A 27,632-nucleotide genomic window follows, 5' to 3' on the forward strand; every position below is an offset into this window, starting at 1 on the left:
AATTGAATATGAATATGACAGTAGAATCAAGTGGGAAAAATGAAAAATATTTCTATACTTGCTTCTAAATTTACTTCAAGTTAGTAGTATATTTCTCATCAAAACTATATTGTACTGAATGCTATTTATGTGAATCATATTTATTGACTTGTGCATGTGGAACCATCCCTGCATGCCTTTGATGAAACTCACTTAATCATGGGAAATCATCTTTATAATGTGCTGTTGGATTTGGTTTGATAGCATTTTGTTGACTCTTTCTGATAATCTCAATAGACAAACAAAAAACATTCCATAAAATCCAGCATTCCTTTATGATAAAATCCCTCAACAATTTAGGCTTAGAAGAAACATACCTCAAAATAATAAAAGTCATATATGATAAACTCACAGCCAACATCATATTAAACAAGGAAAAGTTAAAAGCATTTCCACTAAGAACTGGAGCAAGATGAGGATGTTCACTTTTACCACTTCTATTCTGCATAGTACTGGAAGTCCTAGCCAGAGAAATCAGGCAAGAGAAAGAAACAAAGGGCATCTAAATTAGAAAAGAGAAAATAAAACTATCTCTAACTGTAATATAATGTTGTACCTAGAAAACCCTAAATAGTCTTCCAAAAGTCTCCTAGATTTGATAAATAAATTCAGTAAAGCCTCAGGTTGCCAAATCAATGTATACAAATCAGTAGCATTGCCATAGACTGAGAATCAAATCAAGATCACACTGAGAATTGAATAAAGAGCTTGATCACATTTACAATTGCTACAAAATATTTAAAATATCTAGAAATATAATTAAGCAAGAAGGTGAAAGATTTCTACAAGGAGAACTATAAAACACTGCAAAAAGAAATCATATATGGCACAAACAAAAAAAAAATTCTATGCTCATGGATTAGAAGAATCAATATTTTAAAAATAAACATATTGCCCAAAGCAATCTACAGATTCTATGTTATTCCTATAAAAATACAAATATCATTTACCATTGAATTAGAAAAAATAATCCTAAAATTCATATGAAACCAAAAAAGAGCACTAACAACCAAAGCAATCTTAATCAAAAAGAACAAATCTGGAAGGACCACACTACCCAACTTCAAATTATACTACAAGGCTATAGTAACCAAAAGAGCATGGTACTAGTAAAAAGTAGACACATAGACCAATGGAAGAGAATAGAAAAATATAGCCAAATACATACAACCAACTGATCTTCAACAAACCAAACACAAGAATATGCTCAATGTATACAAATCAGTAGCATTGCCATAGACTGAGAATGGATACCCTATTTAATGCATGGTTCTGGAAACATTGGATAGCCATGTGTAGAAGAATGAAACTGGATCCATATCTCTCACTATATAAAAAAATTAATTGAAACTGGATTAAACAGTTAAATCTAAGACCTGAAGCCATAAAATTTTTAGAAGAAAACCTAGGAAAAAGACTTACTGACATTGACTTAGACCAGTAATTTATGACTGTAACTCCCAAAGAAAATATAATAGAAATAAATATAAATAAATGAGACCTATGTAAATTAAAGAGCTTCCAAAAAAAGAAAAGAAATAATCAAGAGAGTAAATAGACAACCTACAGAATAGCAGACAATATTTGCAAACTATACCTCCAATGGACTAATATCAAGAATCTACAAGAAACTCAAGCAAATTAGCAAGAAAAAAAATCATTTCAAAAATGAGAAACAATACGAATAGGCATTTCTCAAAAGAAGATATACAAATGGTCAGAAAACATGCAAAAAATTTTGAACATTACTAATCATCAGAGAAGTGCAAACTGAAACACAATGAGATACCACCTTGTCAGAATCATAATGTCCATTATTAAGAAGTCAAAAATAAAATAGACCATGCACAGTGGCTTATACATAAAATTCCAGCACTTAGGCAGGCAGATTGTTTGAACTCATGAGTTTGAGACCAGGTAACATGGTAGAACCCTGTCTCTACAAAAAATACAAAAATTAGCCAGGTGTGGTGGCATGTCTCTTATCCCAGCTACTTGGGAGGCTGAGGTGGGAGAGTCACCTGAGCCCATGAAGTCAAGGCTTCAGTGAGCCAATATCATGTCTCTGCACTCCAGTCTGGGTGATGAAGTGAGACCCTGTCTCAAACAGACAAACAAACCAAAGCAACAAACAAAAGACCAACAAACCAAAGCAAACAAAAATACAATAGATGTTACTCACTATCACATATTTTAAATTAAAACTGACATATGCTAATCAGTAAAAGCTTGCTATCATCAGGCACACAAATAAACTTCACATATTCTTTATTCATGTCCCTTATATTCATTTTGGAGAAGGAGCATCATTTAAGAATATGACATCATATTTATTTATTTATTTTTATTTTAAACTAATACAAAAGTTTATTTTAAACAATCTTAGGTGGATAAGATAGCTCCCTTACAAGATTTTCTCAAAAGATTAAGGTTCTTCCGGTTTTCAGGAAATGCATATTAAAATATTCATAGAGGTAATTTGTATTTTTTAACATTACTGTTAGGTCAACTTTGAGAACGCTGATGTTGTACTTAATGTCAAATGGTTATGCTTTAATTCTTTTAATGTACATAGACAATTGCTTCTACAAAGTACCCAAGGTCACAAACTGCCCTACATTATAAATGACAACTCTATCTTCATTATGTACACAGTTGTTAAATGAAAAATTATTATTCCTTATTATAATTGATGAACAAATATTTTAAATAGTAAGGATTGCATTTGCAAAAGTCTCTGGAAAACCAAATATATCTTTAGTCAGCTTTCCATATCTTTGGAATATATATCTACGTTTCTCAAATGCTATAATCATTCATGCTGTATCATTCATGATATCATAGATATCCTTAACATATAGCATGTAAAACAATTCTCTGTACTTTGCATTTAATCTTTCCAATAACCTTGAAGTGTGGTACTCCCCAGTCTATTTTACTTATAAAGAAATTGAGATTCAGGCAGATAGAAAGCCAATTCTAAGATACATGTTAAAAATCTTCAGAACTGAAAATCAAACCCAGGTCTCACTTATTGCAAAGCATACACTTTCTGCAATAAGACAGTTCCCAAGCTTTAACCATTAGCATCTGATTAATCATTGGCCATATTAATTAAGATAGTATGGAAAAACAGAAAAGAAAGTATGTTAGAAATCAAAACATTGGGGGGCAGGGCCAAGATGGCCGACTAGAAGCAGTGGGAATAGGAAGTTTCCATTGAAAAGAACCATAACCACATGTGAACCTTGCAGCAGCAACAGAGGTATTCGGGTTTTATCATCAGAACTGACTAAGTGGCTGGAGTGGAAAGCAGAGGAGTGTTGTGTGGCAGCCCACCTGAGAGACATGTGGGACAGGGCAGCCCCTTCAGCCAAGGGAGGTGGGGAGTGAGTGTCTTACTCAGCCTTGGAAAATGTGCTCTTTCCAAGGAACTGTGAAATATATAAAGAATATTTTTTTTATATCGGAAGAGCTCACTGGTGAGTCCATGCAGTCGGGGCCTCGGGTCCCAATTGTGGAGCACTGCAGATTCTCAACAGCCACTCAGCTTAAGCCTACTGAGCTCTTAGAGGGAAGGGTGCCCAGCACCACAGTTGCAGCTGCCAGCTCTCTAAGCCCTTTGAGATGCTTAGGGGAGGGCCAGCAGCCAACACTGGAACTGATAGCCACCTAACACACTAAGCTCCCAGGGTGGGGAAGGGTGGCAGCCATCTCTGTAGCTCCAGGCTGCACTTTTCCTCTGCTGGACGCTGGATGGCTTTGTCCCAAGAGGTATCCCCTACAGCCCAATACAACTGAGCTGTGGTGGACTGAGGACAGAGTGCCTCTTCAGGCCTGACCTTGACCAATCGCTCCTCACTGAGTGGGGTCTCCTTGCAGGAACTCCAACAACTCCAACCAGGGGCTCAGGGATAGAACTCTGATCTGCCTAAGCCTGAGCCCCTAGAGGTAGTATCAGTCACAGTCTCTGCAGATAGGCAGACTTAGTCTTCCCTCCTGCTAGATTAGAGGAAAAAGATTACAAAAGAATGAACAAAATTCTGAGAACTATGGGACTATGTAAAAAGACCATATCTATGATTGATTAGAGTACCTGAAAGAGATGGGGAGAATGGAACCAAGTTGGAAAATACACTTCAGGATGTTATCCAGGAGAACTTCCCCAACTTAGCAAGACAGGGCAACATTCAAATTCAGGAAATACAGAGAACTCCACTAAGATACCTCACAACAAGATCAACCTCAAGACACATAATCATCACATTCTTAAAGGTTGAAATGAGGGAAAAAATGTTAAGGGCAGCCAGAGAGAAAGGTCAGGTAACCTACAAAAAGAAGCCCACGAGACTAACAGCAGACCTCTCAGCAGAAACTCTATAAGCCAGAAAAGAGTGAGGGCCAATATTCCACATTTTCAAAGAAAATAATTTTCAACTCAGAATTTCATATCCAGCCAAATTAAGCTTCATAAGTGAAAAAGAAATAAAATCTTTTCTAGACAAGCAAATGCTGAGGGAATTCATTACCACCAGGGTTGTCTTGCAAGAGCTCCTGAATGAAGCACTAAATGTGAAAAGGAAAAACCAGTACCAGCCACTGCAAAAGCACACTAAAATATAAAGACCAATGACACTATGCAGAAACTCCATCAACTAGGATGCAAAATACCAGATAGCATCATTATGACAGGGTCAAATTTATGCATAGCAATATTAACCTTAAATGTAAATGGGATAAATGCCCCAAGTAAAAGACACAGACTGACAAATTGGATAAAGAGTCAAAACCCATCGGTGTGCTGTATTCAGGAGGCCTATCTCATGTGTAAAGATGCACATAGGCTTGACATAAATGGATAGAGGAAAATTTACCAAGCAAATGGAAAGCAAAAAAAAGCAGGGGTTGCAATCTTACCCTCTGACAAAACAGACTTTAAACCAACAAAGACCAAAAAGAAAAGGAAAGCATCACATAATAGCTAAGAAATTAATTCAACAAGAAGAGCTAATTATTCTAAATATATATACACCCAATACAGGAGCACCTAGATTCATAAATCAAGTTCTTAGAGACCTATAAAGAGACTTAGGCTCCCACATAATGATAGTGGGAGACATTAACACCCCACAATCTATATTAAACAGATCAATGAGACAGAAAATTAAAAAGGATATTAAAGTCTTGAACTCAGCTCTGGATCAAGTGGGCCTAATAGATATCTACAGAACTCTCCACCCCAAATCAACAGAATATACATTTTTCCCAGTGTCACATGACACTCATTCTAAAATCTAGCACATAATTGGAAGTAAAACACTCCTCAGTAAATGCAAAAGAACTGAAACCATAACAAACAATCTCTCAGACAACAGTGCAATCAAATTAGCACTCAGGATTAGCACTTACTCAAAACCAGATAAATACATAAACATTGAACAACCTGCCCCTGAAAGACTCCTGAATAAATAATGAAATTAAGGTGGAACTCAAGAAGTTCTTTGAAACCAAGGAGAACAAAGAAACAATGTACCAGAATCCCTGGGACACAGCTAAAGCAGCGTTAAAAGGGAAATGTATAGCACTGAATGCTCACATCAGAAAGCTAGAAAGATCTCAAATCAACACCCCAAAATCATAATTAAAGGCGCTAGAGAAGCAAGAGCAAACAAATCCAAAAGCTAGCAGAAGAGAAGAAATAACTAAGATTAGAGCAGAAGTAAAGGAGATAGAGATCCAAAAAACCCTCCAAAAAAATCAATGAATCCAGGAGTTGGTTTTTTGAAAAGATCAACAAAATTGACAGACCGCTAGCAAGACTAATAAAGAAGAAAAGAGGGAAGACTCAAATAGACACAATAAAAAATGATAAAGGAGATATCACCGCTGACTCCATAGAAATACAAACTATGATCAGAGAATACTGTAAAGACCTCTACACAAATGAACTAAAAAATCTAGAAGAAATGGAAAAATTCCTGGACACATAAACCTTCCCAAGACTAAACCAGGAAGAAGTCATATCCCTGAATTGATCAACACATTCTCCAATCGAGGCAGTAATTAATAGCCAATCAACCAGTAAAAGCCCAGGACCAGATGGATTTACAGCTGAATTCTACCAGAGATACAAAGAGGAGCTGGTACCATTTCTTCTGGAACTATTCTAAACAATTGAAAAGGAGAGACTTCTCCCTAATACATTTTATGAGGCCAACATTATCTTGATACAAAAACCTGGCAGCGACACAACAAAATAGGAAACTTCAGGTCCATATCCCTGATGAACATCAATTGGAAAATCCTCAATAAAATACGGGCAAACCGAATCCAGCAGCACACCAAAAAACTTATCCACCACAATCAAGTAGGCTTCATCCCTGAGATGCAAGACTGGTTCAACATATGCGAATCAATAAACGTAATCCATTATGTAAACAGAACCAATGACAAAAAACATATGATCATCTCAATAGATGCAGAAAAGGCCTTTGATATTACTCACCATGGCTTCATGTTAAAAACTCTCAATACACTAGGTATTGATAGAACATATCTCAAAATAACAAGATATGTTTATGACAATCCCACAGACTATATCATACTGAATGGGCAAAAACTGGAAGCATTCCCTTTGAAAACCAGCACAAGATAAGGATGGCTCCTCTCACCATTCCTCTTCAACATAGTATTGGAAGTTCTGAAGAGAGCGATAAGGCAAGAGAAAGAAATAACGGGTATTCAATTAGGAAAAGATGAAATCAAATGGTCTCTATTTGCAGACAACATGATTCTATATTTAGAAAATCCCATCACCTCAGCCCCAAAACTCCGTAAGCTGATAAGCAACTTCAGCAAAGTCCCAGGATACAAAATCAATGTAAAAATATCACAAGCATTCCTATACACCAACAATAGACTAGCAGAGAGACAAATCATGAACTCCCATTCACAATTGCTACAAAGAGAAATACCTAGGAATACAGCTAACAAAGGAAGTAAAGAACCTCTTCAAGGAGAACTACAAATCACTGCTCAAGGAATTCAGAGATTACACAAACAAATGGAAAAACATTCCGTCCTCATGGATAAGAAGAATCAATATTGTAAAAATGGTCACACTGCACAAAGTTATTTATATATTCAATGCTATTCCCATTAAACTATCATTGACATTCTTCACAGAATTAGAAAAAAAAAAAAAATTCATATGGAACCAAAAGAGAGCCCATATAGCCAAGACAATCCTAAGAAAAAAGAACAAAACTGGAGGCATCATGTTACCTGACTTCAAACTATACTACAAGTTTACAGTAAGCAAAATAGCATGGTACTGGTAGCAAAACAGACATATAAAGCAATGGAACAGAGACCTCAGAAATAACACCACACATGTAAAACCATCTGATCCTCAACAAACTGGACAAAAACAAGCAATATTGAAATGAGTCCCTATGTAATAAATGGTGCTGGGAAAACTGACTAGTCATATGCAGAAAACTGAAACTGGACTCCTTCCTTATACCTTATACAAAAATTAACTCAAGATGGATTAAAGACTTAAATGTAAAACTCAAAACCATAAAAACCCTAGAAGAAAACCTAGACAATACCATTCAAGACATAGGCATGGGCAAAGACTTCAAAATGAAAAGGCCAAAAGCAATTGCAACAAAAGCCAAAATTGACAAATGGGATCTAATTAAACTAAAGAGCTTCTGCACAGCAAAGTAAACTATCATCAGAGTGAACAGGCAACCTACAGAATGGGAGAAAACTTTTACAATCTACTCATGTTACAGAGGTCTAATATAGAGAATCTACAAGGAACTTAAACAAATTTACAAGAAAAAAAACAACCCCATCAAAAAGTGAGCAAAAGATATGAACAAATACTTCTTAAAAGAAGACATTTATGTGGCCAAAAAACATATGAAAAAGAAAGCTCAACATCACTGATCATTAGAGTAATGCAAATCAAAACCACAATGAGATACCTTCTAACACCAGTCAGAATGGTGATTATTAAAATGTTAAGAAATAATAGATGCTGGCAAGGCTGTGGATAAATAGAAATGCTTTCACACTGTTGGTGAGAATGTAAATTAGTTCAACCATTGTGGAAAACAGCGTGGCAATTCCTCAAGGATCTAGAACCAGAAATACCATTGACTCAGCAATCCCATTACTGGGTAAATATCCAAAGGAATATAAATCATTCTACTATAAAGATATATGCACATACGTATTTATTGCAGCACTGTTTACAATAGCAAAGACATGGAACCAACCCAAATGCCCATCAGTGATAGACTGGATAAAGAAAATGTTGTACATATATACCATGGAATACTATGCAGCCATAAAAAGGAATGAGGTCATGTCCTTTGCAGGGATATGGATGAAACTGGAAGCCATCATCCTCAGCAAACTAACACAGGAACAGAAAACCAACCACCACATGTTCTTGCTCATAAGCGGGGGTTGAATAGTGAGAACACATGGACACAGGGAGGTGAACAACACACCCTGGGGCCAATCAGGAGACGGGGGCTAAGGGGAGGGAGAGTATTAGGACAAATACCTAATGCATGTGGGGCTTAAAACCTAGACGGTGAGTTGTGAGGTGGAACAAACCACCATAGCACATGTATACCGGTGTAACAAACCTACATGTTCTGCACTTGTATCGGGGAACTTAAAGTAAAATAAAAAATAAAATAAGGTAAATCAAAACATCTGGTATCTAGTCTCATCACCTGTGCATCATTTGTACAAACTACAGAGGTGTTTGCTTAAAGTTTATATCGCCCCGTCTTAAAAATTAGAATAATTTTAGAAGTTAATATTTATAAATTTTACTACATATGAGTTGCCAAGCCATGTGCTTTATATAAATTATCTTACCTCAGCTTTGCCATGAACTTCTTATATAAAAGGTATTATTATTTACATTTTGTAAGGGGAAAAAATTGATTCAAATGAGACTAACTTGCCTGGAGTAACACAACCAAGAACTTGCGGAACTAGGATAAAGTTCAAGCTCTCTGGTGATTGCTTTCATGAGATTAATGGCTACAAGATATAGGTTTAAAACATACTTTTTACGAAAAAAAAAAAAGAGAGAAAGGGAGAAGACTCCTCTTAATCTGAGCATTGAATAACATCTAAATTTGCAGTTACTGGAATTTAATAAGTTAGAGAAGGTTCCACATCAGAAACCTATTGCCCAATATAGCTACTGATAGGAACAGGAGGCAAGGAAATTCTGGGCAAAAGACGGCAGGTTCCTGGCGTCCCCACCCTGAAGCTAAAATGCCTAATAGTGCGATCCAAAGTGAGAAATTACATCCCTGTTTTCCCCACCCCCTCATGCTGCGCCCATATAAACCCTAGGTTCAGCCAGCAGAGAGAGGAGAAGCAGCTGAATATCAGAGTCTACGCTTGGATGTTGGAGAGAAGTGGCTTAACTTCAGAGGAACAGCTTGATGGTGTAGTTTCAGAGAGGAGTCCAGCTCTCCAGATGGAGAATATCACATTTCCCCTCCATTTTCTTTTCAGCTCCCCTTCCCACTGAGAGCCACTTTCATCGACACTAAAATCCCCCACATTTACCATCTTCAAGTCGTTCGTGTGACCTTATTCCTCCTGGACACTGGACAAGAACTCAGGTGCTAAGAATGTGGGTGCAAAAGCTCTCACACTGACTCTTCTCTAAGCTGCCAACATTTAAGCCGTCCATGAATGGCAAAGCTAAAAGCGCACTGTAACACTTCCTCTGGGGCTTCAGGGGTCACAGGCACTCTCCCCTAGATGCTGCTGCAGGGTGGGTATAGAGTTCAGTCTTTCTGGAGCCCAAAAGTGCTCCCCCAGCTCCTGCACCTGCTCGCATGCACTCTCTCTCCCATGGAGGGTGGAGCAGCGAGTGAGTGCAGTTCACTCCTGCCGGAACCCATGCACTACACTTCCTGCTCACAAAGGCATCAGGGAAACGTCCTGCTTCACTGTCATGTTCCAATCCATACCACCAACTCATTAAAAAAAATGAAATAAAAAAGAAAAAAATAAAACTGTCATGTAACAAAAAATGAGAATGAAAAAAATGAAATACAAAATCCCAAATAGTTAACATTATAAACAACTACTGTGAGAAAACAAACAAACAAACACACACAAAAAACCTTACATTTAATCTTTACAGCAAATGTATTTGATAGGTACTATTTCTATTTTTTACATGAAGACTCTGAAATTTAAGGAAGTTCGTGATTTTGTTCAAGGTTAGTGGTTCAGAGTTGTTGGAGTTAGGATTTAAATGTAAATATTTTGACTTGAGAAGTCTTGTGTTTGATAGCTGAATTGAGTGTGACTTATCACCTCCTCATCCTCCCGCTCCCAGAAAAACACACCAAAGAGCAAGACTAATGTCTTTCCATTGTCAAGCAAAAAATAATCTAGATTAGTTAAATTCATAATAAAAAATCATGCTTTTATGTATTATCTTGTTCAAAGTAGGTAGCAAAAGGTACATGCAAACATTACCTGAAAATATTACTGATAGAGCTAAGAGAATGGGTAACCATCTGAATATCTATAGATTTGGAAACTCAGATAGTGAAAGGTTGGGTATTAACTCAAATTGACTGAAAAAAAATCCAAAAGATAGATATAATTTACATGCCTATATATAAATGTGTATATTTCACTGTGTGTGTGTATATATATATATATTTATTTATTTATTTATTTATATTTCACTGAAACCTTAATATGTAGTGCTATGAATATTGTGCCCAGGACCAATAAAGATATTAACAAGAAGGAAATTGGCAATCTTAATACTCTCTCAGCAAAAAAATACTACTAGCTATTTTTTCTTTTCTTTTATTTGAATTTTAAATTATTTTTACTATATAACCTAGTTTTCAAAATGGGATCCCATAAAATCTCTGTCTGAGAAACTATGTTAGTAGTAGTCTCATTTCAAAACATAATATGCCTGCTCATGGCATAGTCACAGTCACAATATATTTTATGCGACCCTGATAATAAGCTGATTTCAAATGCCTTGATTCTTCCTTTCTTCATTTCTTTTTGTTTTTCAGTCTGAAGCAAATCATTTCAAATCCAACCATACTTTTTCTCACTCACCCTTAAAACTTCCTGGGATAATAACATCTATTTTCTGGAGATAGCTAATATGTATAGCATATTTTATTAACTAACAAAGTTGTCACATCAAACAATTTCATTATTTGGAAGTCATAAACATCATTTATTAAAAGATGATTTAACAGACATGGAGGAAATTAAGCCTGGAGTTTGTTGGACACTCCCAGGTAAGGGACTGACAAATGTTTAATTCAAGGAGAATCACATGTCCAAGAGTACAACAAAATTATTATGAATAACAGATAGGAAATAAAGAAGTACATTTGCCCAGTAGGTGAACAAAACTTAGTAATGATGAATATGAAATAGTAAATATGTTATAACAGGAAGTGAACATCAGAGTGTTATATTCAAAGAACTGGATGTTAGTGTCATTTTATTTGCTTGTTTATGTTGAGAGTTGATGCCTTGTTATACTTACAGATTCTCTGAAATTTTTGTGACATTTCTTTTAAAATGATAGGGTATTGACATTTGACATCTATATTTCAAGACATGAAAGATCCGAAACATATCTGAAAATAAAGACAAAACAATCTTGAAAATGACAATCAGTACTAAATTGGCTAAATTGGAGAATGATCTGAAATCTAGGCATTTTTTTTCTTTTTTTTTTTTTAAGCTATTTTGGGCTGGTGATGGAATAGTGATAAGAGTCATTTAAGGGTAAAGTGTAACTATTCCAGAAAAGAATAATCAGTTAATTATGGGTAGATGAAGTGTTAACAACAACAACAACAAAATATAACATGAATCTAGTCTAGCCCTGAGGCACTGAGGGCCTGGACTACACCCGAAAGAAATAAATACAGAGTGTATTATGAAGGAAGCATTTTGTGCTAGAAAAGACCCTCAAAAATAACTTATGAATAAATTATGTGTGAATAACATAGATAGAAATTCAGATCACAATAAAATTTTATCACTGTTTTACTGACACATTCCTGATACACTCTAGGTTTTAAAATCCCATTTCTCATTTCCCTACCATTCTTTTACTTGAGTTATCTGACTTCTTTGCTCAAATTAAGTCTTACTTCTGATTCTGATATGTGTAGACAGAACTTACTTATCTATGTCACTTGTATTAAAGTTAAGTTTCTTTTTCTAGGATTTACTACTCATGTGTGTTTTTGCATTTTATTAATAAATTATTAAATGAGAGATGTAGATGTGATGAAAGAGATACAAAGAGATAAATAAATTAAAATGTAGATTAAAATGAAAACAAAAATAGAAAGTGACAGAGCAGAAGAGTAAAAAACTATTCAAGCCTTGGTAGCTGTTATTCAAAGGGCTTCAAATAATTGGTTTTAGTAAATATTTTGTATTCATTTAAAATGACATAATGTGAAGTGTGTTAATTATCATCAATTTTCAGACGTGCTAATTATGAACTAATCACAATTCCCTATTTCTGAAGTTGAGGAATTTAAAATAATGAGATCACCGTGTCCATTTCACACTTTGAGTCTTCCTAAAATAAGAAATAAAATGACAAATAAACTTGAAAAATGATGACATCTCAACTCTTTTCAGAAAATAAATATACAACCAGAGCATGTAAACTCACTGTCACTTCATATAGTAGCAATCTAGACTAAAATGAAGATGAAACAGCTTTCCTGGCTGAAATGAAGATATCAACTGCATTAAATTAGATTTTTTGGTACTTAAGTGAAAGACCGTTTTTCCAGTATCTGAATTACCTGCTTCAAATCACTTCATAAATTGGACTAAACAGTATTGAGTTTTGGGGTTGTTTTTCTATTCCCTTTGCTTGACACAAAGTTCAGTACTCCATTTCTTCTTTAACTATGAGAGAAGCTTTAATAACAGAGGCTACATAAGTAATGTAGAAATGAAATGTCTCAAATTGCATTTGTGTCCCCAGTGTCTACTTCAGATTTGTCCTAAGAAAAGCACATATTTTGAAGTAGTTTTAAAGGGCTCTCCTTTTGAATAGATTATAATTTATTTCATGAGATACACATTTTCTCTTTTGAAAATAAGAGGAAAATAATTCTTCTTTGTTTGCTTTTTAGTACAATTGATCACCTCAATTTTCACAGTTTTAAAAATGTGTATTTTAACCATAAGTATATGTAAATATCTATATATGTATTTTTCTTCTTCTTAATGTTAATCTCTTTAATATGACCACGGTGATAGCTCTCTAAATTCAAGTTTATTGATGTGTATATATGATAGGGAGAAGGCAGGTAAAAAGGAATTTCAGCTTAAAAATTCTCCCATTATGATATAATCATACAGGGATCATATATAAATATATCGACTGTACATAGATAGATTTATAAGAATAAAAATGTGGCTGAAAGTAGGAGTACAAAAAGAATTCAAAATTTACATTGTCTTTATAAATAGAGAAAAACCAAAAATCATATAATAAATATATTTTGAACTACAAGACTTTCAAAATTCTATCATTGACATGCTATTCAATTAACTGTAAGCATTTAATAAAAAGTATTTCATTATAAAGTAAAATTTTACATTGTCAATTGTATGCCATAGAAGTTAAAACACTGTTGCATTAATATAAACACTGTTTTTAAAGGCCTACTAACCGAATTGGAATGTGCAAGTAGTAGTTTATCAAGAAATACCCGTGCAATTGAATTTAATTTTAAAAAAAAAGCTACTAGTGGATTTAAGGAGTAATTACTAAATTCTGTTTTGTTTTGGTTTTGCCATGCATGCTGCTACTATCTTTATATCTATAAATTAATTTTTGATTTGCAAAAATAAATCTTTACCTTTACCTAATTTCAAATTAGCTTTAGAATTTTACAAATTTAGAGGTTTGATTTTAAGCCATACATTTTCCCCTTGCTTTGGAATTTTCTAAAGAAAAGCCAAGATACCTGAATTTTCAATTGCATCTTTATTGGATTTAAGTAGGACTTAAATCAATAGCATTCTAATTTAAAAGAAGCTACTTGATTTTCAAGATATTTAATTAAAGCTACATTCTATTAGCTGAAATAATCTAAATCTGGCTTAATCTACTAAACCATTTCAATCACTTTATCAGTTTATTTCTTTCTGAAGACTGCTGATTCAATTGTTCCTCATGGATACCACATTACAGAACTTTAACTGCCCATGGGACATCTGATAAACAGATTATTAAACTTGGAACTCATATTTTACTGCTATTTTTAGCACTAAAATAGAGATATATTTAACAATATTCAGTATCAATAATTACTGTAACTACAATAAAAAGCCTCAAAAAATTATCCTGTTTAAATATTTACAACTGAATTGAAAACATAATTTCTCCTCTGCATATGAGCCTCTATCTTTTTGTGTTTACTGCCTTTTACTAAACTGATGAGAGATACAATTATTCATGAGGTAGAAACAAGAAGCCAAACGTATATAGTTGGATACCTTTACTGGGCTATGTCAAAAGAGTCATTGCAAATATATTAAAAAACACAGATCATTCACAGTGTATTACTGAAAAAAATCTAAAGGCAGAAATCACATTGCAAGTTTTGAAGGGCATTCTGTATGATCAATGTAGAGTTATTTTAGATACTGTTTGTTGCTTAAATTTAATGTCTTTTTAAAGCAATAGGATGTTAAATAGTTTGTCTTCTGTAAAAATACTACTTCCAAAGAACATCAAAGAGAGCATTTGTATTTAAAATTATAAAGCACATAATAAAATGAATGGCTTGATAGTCTGTAAATGTGTGTGTGTGTGTGTATGTAACTTTTGCCTGAAATCATAAGCTGTCATTCACCAGGATCTTATCTTAAGCACTTTGTTTTCTCATAACACATGCTATCCTTTGATGGTTTTCTAATAATGACAATGGCAACAATAATTATTATTATTTATAAAATGATGACTATGCACCAAGTACTGTTTAAGACACTTAAGTAATATGTTAAATTAATTGCCACTAATGATAATGTACTTTCAATTGTTTATTGATGTACAGTAGTTGTACATATTTATAGGATACATAGTTTTTTAATACATATATGCAACGCATAAGGAAAAAATTAGTAATTAGGATATGAATTACCTCAAGCAGTAATCATTTATGTTGGGAACATTCCAAATTTTCTCTGCTAGTTATTTAGAAATATAACATACATTCTTGTTAATGATAGTTACTCTATTGTCTTAGTAAACTCTAGAATTTATTCCTTCTATCAAATAGTATTTTTGTACCCATTAACTAACTTCTCCCCACATCACCTCCATCCACTACCTTTCTCATTCTCCAGCAACCACATTCTGCTCACTACCTCTGTTGAATTTACTTTTTTAAGCTCCCACATATGAGTAAGAACATGCTATGTTTGTCTTTCTTTTCCTGGCTTATTTCACTTAACATAATGTCCAGTTCCATCTATGTTGTTGCAAATGACAGGGTTTTATTCTTTTTATGGCTAAATAATAGACCTTGATTTAGAATTAAACTATTTTACCATTGGTCAATGAATGAACAACTGAAAACTCACTATAGATGCTAATATCTTCTAGATAAATTTTTTTCAGATTACTGAAGTACTCTGAAGGTATATTTTTTGCATACGTAAGGAGGTCAGACATTTTTTTTCTCACTTGACACGCGGAATCCTTCAAAGTCACCATTTTGTTCATTATCATCATTTAATGTAGTCACAGGCCAGAGGTTGTGCCAGGAGTGAACACTGTGTCTTTAGTCACTGTGTTCCAACCTTGGCAACAGCATATAAGCATCCTTCACGATGTGTTTACAATACACATCTAGTTAGTGAAAAAGATACAGTTCAAACTGGAGCAGGAGTTGTCTTTACAGTTTGAAAAGCAAGTATGACCTCCTCATTCTGACATTTTAAGTCTCATTGTTCTTTACTCATTTTCATTTATTCTGAAATTCTGTCATATTAATCACCTATTACTTTCTGTATTAAGTACATTTTTATTTTATATTTTTACTAATGTTTTCTTTTTCTCAACAAATTATTCTTTATTGATTGTGATTTAGCATTTATCTCCAGTTTCTTTCTTAACCTCATTTCTCACTATTTTCCCCAGTAATATCCTCCAATTCATCCATATAGATTCCTTAATTTTTTACCCCATACACCAAGCTTCCTGTTTTTACTTGTATGTTTACCTCCTCTCCAAGACAAAAACAAAATATAATATTTATTTAAAACATAGCTTTGTCCATCTTTTCCTCATGAAAATTTCTTCAAGAACTACTCCCATGACCCTACATGTGCCTAATATTTTTAAATATTGTCTATATGGTTTAGCACTTCAAGATATGTTGTTTTGAAAAGTACATTAATTGTTTTATTTGTTTTCGTTCTTCAAAATGGAGGGATGGCCAATGGCTTCTATTCTATGGCTTGTCATGAGTCCTCCTGAGTAAGACTGTTGTATATTTTTTCTTGCTGATACTTAATATTTGTCAGACTTTTCAGAGCAGACAAATATTAAGACCATGATGTTCTCTCAGAATTAATTAGAAAGTAGAATTAATTAATTAGAAAGTGAAGTGGGTATATCTTCATTATGTCTACATATTCAGTTGTTAAATTAACTCCTTTATCTATGAAGTTTTCATTGACCCAATCCTAGCCTCTTTCTCTGAAGATATAACTTTTTTCCTGGACTCATAAAATATGCTGTACCATGTTATATTAATTTGTGTTAAAATAACTAAAATGTGTTTGAAACTAAGTACCATAGATTTCAAGCACTGTGCTCAACATTCAGCATATATTTTTTTAAAATACTATCACCCTATATATTAGATACTATAATTCTTTTCATATTATAGATGAAGAAACTAAAATTTAGAGGTAAATTTGATCAAATTTACATACCAGTAGAGTCAAGATTTGAACTGTGATATGGTTTGGATTTGTGCTGTTGTCCAAATCTCATGTTGAATTCTAATCCCTAGTGTTAGAGGAGGGGCTTGGTGGGAAGAGATTGGATCATGGGGGTGGAGTTCTCATGGATGGGTTACCACTATCCACTATCCCTTGTTGCTGCTTCCCTGGTAATGAGCAAGTGAGTTACTGTGAGATCCACCATGAGTAAAAAGTCCCTGAGGCCTCCCCAGAAGCAGATCTTGCCATGCTTCCTGTACAGCCTACAGGACTATAGCCAATTAAACCTATTTTCTTTATAAAGAGTGTCTGTTATCTCTTTATAGCAGTGCAAGAATGGGCTAATACAAAAGTCCAATGAAATCAACAATAATATCATGTGTTTTCATGGAAGATATACAATCCTTGTCTAGAAATGTGATTCTTTTATAGGAGGCATGACAAATCTTGTAAGTAAACATAAATAAAATAAAGCTTAAGAAAAGTCAAGGTGTAATTTATTATTCAAATTGAGACACTTTTCAGAGTGAAAATGATGCAATTAACAATTATGCCAGTTCAACAGGTTTACATGAAAACTTGGGTTTAGAGTCACCTTGTATAAAGGGAACACTACAATAGTTAATTGAAAAGACATGAAAATTAAACTTGCTGCATTCTATTCAAATCGTCCTTATGTGAGTTTCTGACACAGTACAGAAAGAGGAAGAAAATATTTCCAAAACCCTCAGTTTTCCTCCACCTCCATTCATCAGGGATATACATGTTGACACATTCAGACTTTCTGAGCTTCTATACCATTGAGTCACTTTAGATGATCAGACATATTATCTAGTAAATTTAGGGGAAAATCTTTTATTCAATGCTGTTACAAATTTATATTTTACCTTATTCACATTTTGGCACAGTCATTCTAGAATTAAGTTTGTCCTTAATTAAGTTTGTCCTTGCCTAGTCAATTTGTTAGTCCTTACAGTTTAGAGACCAACGCTGAAGCCCTTAACAGTGACAGAGAATAAATCTCTGCTGTGATAATCTTTCTCTTTCATGACCTGACCTTGTCATCATATCTACGATCCTAACCTGGATCTTGTTCATACTGACAAGTCAGTTTTCAATACATTTTATTGAATGTTCACCATTCAACTAGTGACATTTATTGTTCACCTCATCACTGGGAGACCTGGTGATACAAGGGCAAATACAATGTAATTCCTACTGTCACAGAGCTGTTGCAATTCTGTGTTAGACACAGATTGACATTAAGATGTAACTGCCTCATCAACTATATGTCATCTGCAAGGCTGTTCTTGGAGAGAAGAGCTTTACATCTGAGTAAATTTTGTGTGTTGTCCATATTGCCCTGCTGGACATATTTCATAGTATTCTTATGTGCCTATCCTTTGATACTACAGCCATTTAATTATGCATCTTTTTTTGGTCACAAAATTTAGCAGATATGACTTTATACTTCGTGAGGAATGACTGATATATAAGTTAAATATCCCAATTAAATATGAGTTAAATAAAATAACCTTCTCCTTTCTCTTAATTTTGCCATTTCCCATAAGAAATACCAAAATAAATGCCAAATAAAGTGCTCAAATATGAAAATAATCACCACAATATAAAAGTCAAATATCTTAATGGTAGAATTAAAAATAAAAAAAGATCTTGTGTGAACATCCCTGAATTGAGATTTACACATTTATTGTTATCTTCAAAAATTTCAGATGTCTCATTAAGAAACACATGTTGTATTTGTTTTTTAGGATAATGAAATCCAAATGTAAAAATTTAAGCAAAGCATTTGATATATAGTCACTGGCAAACAATCAAAGTTCATTCATGTAAATCTTATTTAAAGCACTCACATGCAATTTTATTTATTTTGTACTTTAATCCCAATGTTTAAATGTATGATCCTAATGAGTATTAAAAAGAAATGCTAACTAAAATGCAGAACTCAAGCTAACAACTTCAAAGACCCTAAATTTCTTGACCAAAATAAAAACTATCACAAAACCAAGCACGATGTCACATAAACACACAGACACAAACATGTATGTACACAGTTTAATCCTGGGTAAAAATTACCACGAAGATTCACGTATTTCTTATTTGTGTATTCAAAATATACATTTAGAAAAAAAAGGGCACATTTTAATTATTATTAATAGTATTAATTATTTTAATTATGAGCACCGAGATAAATATAAATAAAATATAAATCTTGATTTTGTTTCCAGGTGTGCTATACGTAGCAGAAAAGGCTGACATGTTTACTAAATAATCAGTACAAGATATTATATTATTCTTCTCAATAAATAATGAATAATGGAGCAAAAAAATATGCAAATAATATTTGAATTAAATTAAGGTTACTTGAAATGAATAAATATATTTAAATGTAAATAACTGCTCACCTAGTTTCTATGTTGACACTACAAATGTATAATTTATATTTACCTGTGAATTTTAATGTTTGGTAATTACAATAAATTGTTATTCCATACTTCTCTATTTCTAAATTTGTAGTGACAAGTAAAACTCCTTAAAATTAATCTGTTTTGTGTTTTTTATCTATGTCTTTTTGATTCATCACATTTATAACATTAAAATAATCAGAACAAACTATTAAATAATATAAAATGTCTTATGAGAAATATTTCTGTTCATTTTATCCACAGAACTTGTTTATTAGCAATTTCATGCATCTAGCTCATTCATGTTTTCTAATTCATTATTTTATATACACAAATCATTCCTAAATAAGAATAATCTGAGTTCTAAAGCAAGTAAATTGTGTAGAAATTGCAACAATGTGTGACACCAGTTGAAACTTTTATTGTTTTGCCTGCCAAAGTCAATAACTTCAATAGTGAAGTTGAGCAATAGTGACATGAGTGTTTTAAAATATAAAAAAACAGAATTAATTTATTTTGATGACAAAATATACTCATATTCAGCAAGAGTAGTCATCAATTCAAAATTCTGCTAGGCTCCCCTAATCACTGATACCATCAGCTCTTCCCTTGACATGTCCTACCAGCTCTTTTAGTTGATCTCTACCAACTTGAACTAGATCTTGATTAGCAAGGATAGACACAGAATTCATGGAGGAGGAAAATTAATCATTAACAGCAAGACTTTGAATCTAGAAGCAGACTGGATTCTGAACAGATAAATAAAGGAAGAAATTAGGAGACACTGAATCTTTTATTTAGGAGACACTGACTCTTTTATCTTTCTGAGGGTAACTGTTCATCTGCCTACTTAGTAGGTCCCTTTCTCTTCCTTTCCATTCATAATCCCAAAAAATGAACATCAGAGTTTCCTATGCTATCATCCTTGGTTATCACAAAGCTTCATTTCACATTAAGACTTTTATTCAGTAAAATATTCATTTGTGTTTTCACTTAAAATTTATTTCTGAAATCTGTATCATGGCCTTTAAAATGTCAGTTTTGTTTCATTTTCTATTTTCAAAAAATGAAAAATAGGAGACAAAATTTTTGTGCATTTAACACCTTATCTCTAATCACAGAATACGTTTGTAAAGATCATGAATTGTCTTTGTAAGGAAAAATAATTTAACACCTTTTTCTTGGGCACACAAGCAGTCCTGGGCATTTTCTTACAGGAGGTTTGGCTGATCTCAGCTATGCTCCACGTGTCTTTCTTCCTTTTTCAGGGACCAGTAAGCTAGCCAAGAACTATTCTTCTCACGATATTCCCTGTAGTACAAGATAGAAATTCCAAAAGAAACTTCATGGACTTTTGTAGCCATTGTCCAATTTATACCCATTAACATTCCATTGGATAAAGCCAGTTATCGCCTAAAATGCTTAGTGTAGTTTTCCAAGTGCTGGAAAAAGGTTTAACATATTTTCTGATGCTTGGAAAACTACGTTAAGCATTTTAAATGGAACAAATTGCAAAGTCAAATAACAAAGACTGTAAATACATCAATGGGTAAAATATTGAGGTCATTAATGTAATCTATCACAATCCTCATATACTATTTTGCCTCATGCTGAGGAAAAAGACTTTAATATTCATTTCAGATTGTAAAAATAAACTATTTTTACTTAGTCAATCTGAAAACTTCTAAGTTTCCTGAAAAACTCTCCAAATTCTTACTTTTAACCTAATTTCTACACAACTCAGTCATATTTGTTTCCAATATAATATTCTCTATATCGCATTTTGACTAATATCTCTCCAACATCCTTTTACCCTGCTCATATGGGAGGCTCCATTAAAACTCAGAGTACAGACATCTATTTAACAAAATACGTTGAGTTCATATGAAGAAAATAATATCATCTTGTGACACTAATTTTTTCCCTCTAGCCTTCAATAACTTAAAAAACCAAAGTAGACGTTAATATTTTTCCTTCTAACCACAAGGGAAACAATATAAATTTGGAGACAGATGAATTCTATAAAGCGATCAATATTCCTGTAGCTGAATGAGAAACAAAGAGGATTGTAGGAGAAAAGACCAGATTGGTAAAAGAAAGGCAAATTGTGGAGAATTTTTAGATGAAGATGTTTACATTGAAAGTCAGATGACCTGGTGTTGAATTCTTTGTGAAATAGTAAGCCTCTGGAGGGCTTTAAATGGAGTAAAATGGACCTGGCTTACCATTTGAAAAGAACATACAGGTTGCTATTTTGAAAAGAAACTCGGACACACTGCCAATCTAAGAGACCAGTTTAGAGGCTTGTGATTGCTTCAGTGAGTATTGATGGTGAAGTGGACTTGGGTGGTAATAAAAGAGGTATTAAGAAGTGATATGATTCTGGGTATACTTCAAAGGTGAATCTCATATTTTTTTTTTTTTTTCTTTGATAGATTGGCCATAGGACACAAGGATGAGTGATGTTACCAAGATTTTTGGCTTGCGCACCTGGAAGCATGTAGTTTCCACTTACTGTGGGCTTGTGTAGTTAAGCATATTATTATTATTATTATTATTATTTATCTAAATAGTAATATTTAAATTAGGAAATGAACTTGGAAATCAAAAATATTTTAACAGTCATTAAAGCCACCAAACAAGTAATTTTAAATGTTGACAAAGGGGGAAAGAAGTGGTCACTGTAACCTCAACCCTGTAGCTGACCATGAGGCCTTAGTACATTCAACTGCTCCATAGGTCCTTTGCTTTACATCAGCACCACAGACTTCTTTATCTGGAGGCTATTTTAAGTCTTCATCTCTGAATTTTCTGAGCCAGTGGTGGTTCTGCCTACATGAGATGGATGTGGTATTCCCTTAAATGTAACTATGGGACATATCAGAAGTAGATGGCTCTGCAGACTCATCCATAATCCTTCCTTTTCCTGTTGTTTAGCAAGAGTTATATTTTTCCCCTGTAGATATACCGATTAATTTTTAGGAAATATTCCATTTCAAGCTACTCATCTAAAGGCATGTGTTTTTTAAAATGTTATACTGCAAAGGAATTACTATTGTTTTATCTCATGTATGCAATCTTTCTTTTGCTATAAGAGCTGTGAACAGAGCTCACAAGGCGTGAATCATACATTTTCAAGTAAGTCATGAATGTAATAGTTAGATGCACCTCTTCCATTTGCATTTCTTTCCTCCTGAAGTCATGTATCCTGGCTGAAAAGAATAAAAATGACATCCTGTATTAGTCAGTTGCTATTCTTGAGGATAACACATAAAGATTAAAAGTTATTGTCATCCAATTGGAATATTAAATATTTTATGTCAATTCCAATATATTCCAAAGTCAGCTGCTTCTGAAAGATGGAGTACATATTAAGATCAATGAATCTTATGAAAAGTAGTGTACAAGCTTATATCTTCAAAATATTTTTCTTGTTCATAATCAATATTGGGGGTTAGATTAGATACTAAACAATACAATCATTAATTTGCTTAAGGTAAAACTAACTATATGATAACATTAATTTCAAACCAATAATGACTTTTTTATAGTGATAAATATGTAATAAACAAAATGTATTTCCACAATGCTAGCTAATTCCCTGAGAATATGGTGTCATTTAGGATTGGTTCATGTCACTCACAAATTGCACCTCTACAAAAATGGTGTTAACTTGTCCAGCCATGTTAAGAAGAAGTCACTGTTGTTGGGCCCATGTCTAACTTCGGCCCCTTTCCTCCAATATCTCTTGGCTCATGAGCCCTTTATACAAGTGAATATGGCAATAAAAATGTTAATTAACACCTTCCCCATAGCTGATGCCTGGCTTGAGCATTTACACAGGACACAGTTCTCATAATCCTGGAACATGTAAGTAGACCATTTACTTAACCTTTAGCCAAAGCTCATCATTAAAACTCCAGTATTTCTCCTGCCAACCCACTTAAAATTTAATCAAATTATTATCTCCAATTGGTAGAGATTCTTACCTCTAGCCATCTCTTCTTTCTGATAAAGGTGGCAGCGAGATACATCATTAATGTTTTCAACTCAGAAGGGTTTCTCAACTATCTTCTCACTTGAGCTTTAATATCAATCATTTTATTCCTTGCTGGTGCTAGAAAATTTTGTAAATCTGTCTTTAAAATAAGCTAGCTCAATATTGTTTTCTTGATCCAACTATATATATCTAATGTCCATGAAGGCATAAGGGCAAGTTGAGAGAAGAGTGGTAAGATAGGCATATCAGGTTCATGCAATCTACTTGTCCCTTCAATAACTATTTGAACATAACTTCAATTGTAACATTCAATACTGAATATATTGCTAGGTAATGTTGTATTTAAGGATAAGATAATACCAAGTCAATTGGGACCGTCAAGTGGTATAAGCACCTGAAGTCCCAAAGTAAAGCATTTGGAATCTGTCACTGCCCAGAAGGGCTAAGAACATTTTTTTTCTTTTTGAAGTTCACTATTTTATTCCGAAGAGTCTATAAATGTGTTTCAAAACTCTAGTGGAATCTACTTTGGATTTTCTTTAAGAGTTTCTTACGTACTTAATGAAAATCTTATGCTACTGTATACTTGCCAGAATTATCAAGAATAATACTGTCAGGACCATTTTGTATGATTGTGAAGGTTTAGCGCTCCCTAACTTCAGAGGAACTTTTCACATTTTAATCAACTTTGCATGGTGTTCCTGGAGTTGCTCAATGAATGGAACTATGTAGCCTGTACAGTGTATCTGGTGTCTCCAAATGGTTAAGCAGAAAAGTTAAGTATGTCACATTCAGAAGGAGCAGAAGCGGATTGACAGCCTTCCATTGCTCTAGATCCCACATAAAGGTAGAAGTGTTACAGGTTTTCTAATATATGGGTCAGCATAGCACATTTACATGTTACCTATGTTGTCTCCAAATTCCTAAAATATGCAACGGGTTGTGATGCACTTTTACAATAACAAAAGATGATGAGTGAAGCAACTGATATTTGCCTTTGAAAAATTCATTACAATATATCCCAAGATAATTGGACTGGAAGATCACCATTGAATTAGGTGAATTTTACTTATAACTTGGAGTACTTTGGTGTCATTTAGAATGTCTACTACTTCTCATTACTCAAGTAATAAAATTATGTCACAATGTAACTAATGTTGTGATATTCTAAGGGATAGTAAGATAATCAAAGTCTCTGTGAAATAAATTGTGTCCCAAATTAGGGAGCTGATTTTATTCCTCAGTCAATGGGAGTGTGTACTTCTATGAGTATTTACTTCTGTCTCAGCAGGTGAAAGTATCCAGTTCCCAAAAAACTTTGCTTATTAGGATAGGTACAAAATGACATTCTAGATCAATAGGTACATATCAATCAAGCTCTCTGGTAATTTTCTCAGGAAAAGTAGATGTCAGAATTAACAGGTGAAATTGAATTGAATTGATTAAACTTGTAATAATCCATTATGTTTCTAAAAACCTTTCTTATCTGTGTACTGTTTAGCAAAACGGAGGAGTTACATGAAGATGAAATATAAATCATCACCTTTCTTTGATCTTCTAAAACTCAACAGTAATAATGAGTATCCCCCAGGAGTATGTTGTTGCTTTTGGTTTTCTATTTTGGAAAAAGTACTGTCGTTCCATAAGGTTCACTGTATTCTTCCTGACAGAAATGCCATTATTTGTGGGTTAGGAAGCCAAAATGCCAATTCTGGTAATATTGAATAACTATTTCAACTATAAATACAGGAACTGGAAGTTTAACAACCTTTCATGCCAATTATGTGTTAGGTCAAAACTCCATTTATTGCCTGACATCTATAACCCTTTTCTCGTCAGTGGGCAACAATGTCATTCTGAGCCACAAAAATTAACATTACTATAGTGTCAGAGCCAAACCCAATTAGTTCACCCCATGTGTTGACTATTTCCCTTTCAGCAATGTATAAGGATCCTGGTGAATGTTTGCAGGTGAAATTAGGCAGTAATAACATAATAATTTATAGTACGTATGTAGAATGTCATTTCTCAATACTACCTACCAACATCTCAATTTTGGGCACTCTAATTCTATGAAGCAATTCAGGTTTAGAGATTGAAATAAAGTATAGAAACAATTCCAAAACATGTCAATGTTGTGTTTGCCACACCTAGCATAATTTTTGGTTATTAATAAAGGAATAATCTATTTGGAAAAATTTTAATGTTTGCCATAGGAACCCTATCATGAATTAGCTGTCTTCAAAGATTCCTGTATATCAAATCATTCTGATTACCTCTCTGTCCCATTCCTGTAATGTCTACCTTTCCACTGAAAATAATTTCAAATGGTACATTAACCTCAATCAACAAGTTGATTTTTACAGTTGCTGCTCCTGTCCATTTCACAGATGCATGTACTTTCTTCGGCAGAGGTGTCCCCAATGTTTTGGTGAAGGAAATATTTTCTGGGCTTTCTTAGTTTGGGAAATACTTTAGATATTACACATGACAAATGTATTCTTAAGTCCTTTGCTTTCCTTCTCCACATATGCAAAGAATTTTCCAGATTCTTTCCCTCACGTTAGAGTAGATCATCTCTGAATCAAGATTTGAGCAACTATCCAAGCAAATGATTGTAGATGTGTGAGTTGGAACAACAACCTCAGGTTCCCTAGTTAGGGAATCCAATACTGTAGGTTAAGCTTCACCAAAAATTATGGTCATTTTTTTCTTCATCTGGCATGCTTAAAATATATTCACCAAATGTCTCTGGTATTTTCTATTTTTTAAATAAATTATATGTATATTGGCAAAATTCTATCTTCTTTTATGATTACAAGCTTTTTTCTTCTGCCATGTTTGAGTATGTAATTTCATGCATTTGCTAGTATCTGATTTTAGTTACAGGCCTGAAGACAATAAGAGAGTTCTTGAGTAGAGAATATGGGAAGAATTGAATTCTCTGCAAGAAACTGCTTTGATCAAATAGTTTTAGGATTCTTTAGTAAGGCAGAAATAGTCACATCAGACATGCCTTAGCTGAAAATAGGGGTTGACTTGGAGTCTTAGTATTTGGTATATTTTAAAACATCCAAATCTTTCAGTATGTCTTTATACCTACACTTGCTGTTTTATTATTTCCTTATCAAAGCTCTGTCACATTTGATGCATTTTCAGATTGTTAATTCTACCTACATAAATTGTAAACCCTTAGGATAAAGCTTTTAGTTTGATTTTCATCTTTCTCAGCCTACAGGAAAAAGAAATGAGAGATGCTTAAAATCCTTGGTTGTCTGTCTTAGTTTTGAGCTGAGAATTTAGGACCTTGAGCTTGTCATGCATTTTCTTCAAGTTATGCAGAGAAAATTAAAAGCAACCAGCTCACCCTAGAGCTTTGAATTACTTATATGCTCCATTTTGTTCTTTTAAGATGTGACTTAATCTCTGAAATTCTTGTCATTAATACACATTTTATTCTAGGTAACCACAGGTAATAGTTTAATTAGCTGTTTTGCCACCGAACGCCACAAGCTGCTAGAATTCCGTTTTAATTCAACATAAATATGCTCTGCCTTTAGCCACAAACAGACTAGATAGTAAATAGCAGCTTCCTATAGCATGCTTAACATTTTCTTGCCTATATTAATTCAGTTTATCATTTTTATGTCAATGATCTTAGTTGTAAATAACCACAGCCTACTCTGTGTGATTAAACAAATAGTTCATTAAACACACATTGAGAAACTAAAAAAAAAAAAAAAAAAAAGTGTTGAGATCTGAAGATGTAAGATCTATGCTGATTCCAAAAATATGTGTTCCCTGAAATGAGATGTTCCAATTTTACAATGGTACTGTAGTTTCAAACACTCTTTTGTCAGAAAATTGAACCAATGGCCCCATAAACAACTGTCACACACCTAGAGAGAGAGCAAGAGAGAATATAATTTCCATGAAAATGTTTATAATTCTGGAGAGTAAAAATGACTGAAAACTGTTCACCACATAGACAATCCTTGTTTATTTTTCAAATTTAAATCTTAATCCTGGAAAAATGCTTATGAGTTTGGTAGGTGTTTCATGGCCATGTTGGAGGATCCAATTCAGATTAATAGAGTGGGGAATACTCTTACTAAAACTCC

Source organism: Colobus angolensis, unplaced genomic scaffold, assembly GCF_000951035.1.
Source record: "Colobus angolensis palliatus isolate OR3802 unplaced genomic scaffold, Cang.pa_1.0 Scaffold261, whole genome shotgun sequence".
NCBI classification, from domain to species: domain Eukaryota; kingdom Metazoa; phylum Chordata; class Mammalia; order Primates; family Cercopithecidae; genus Colobus; species Colobus angolensis.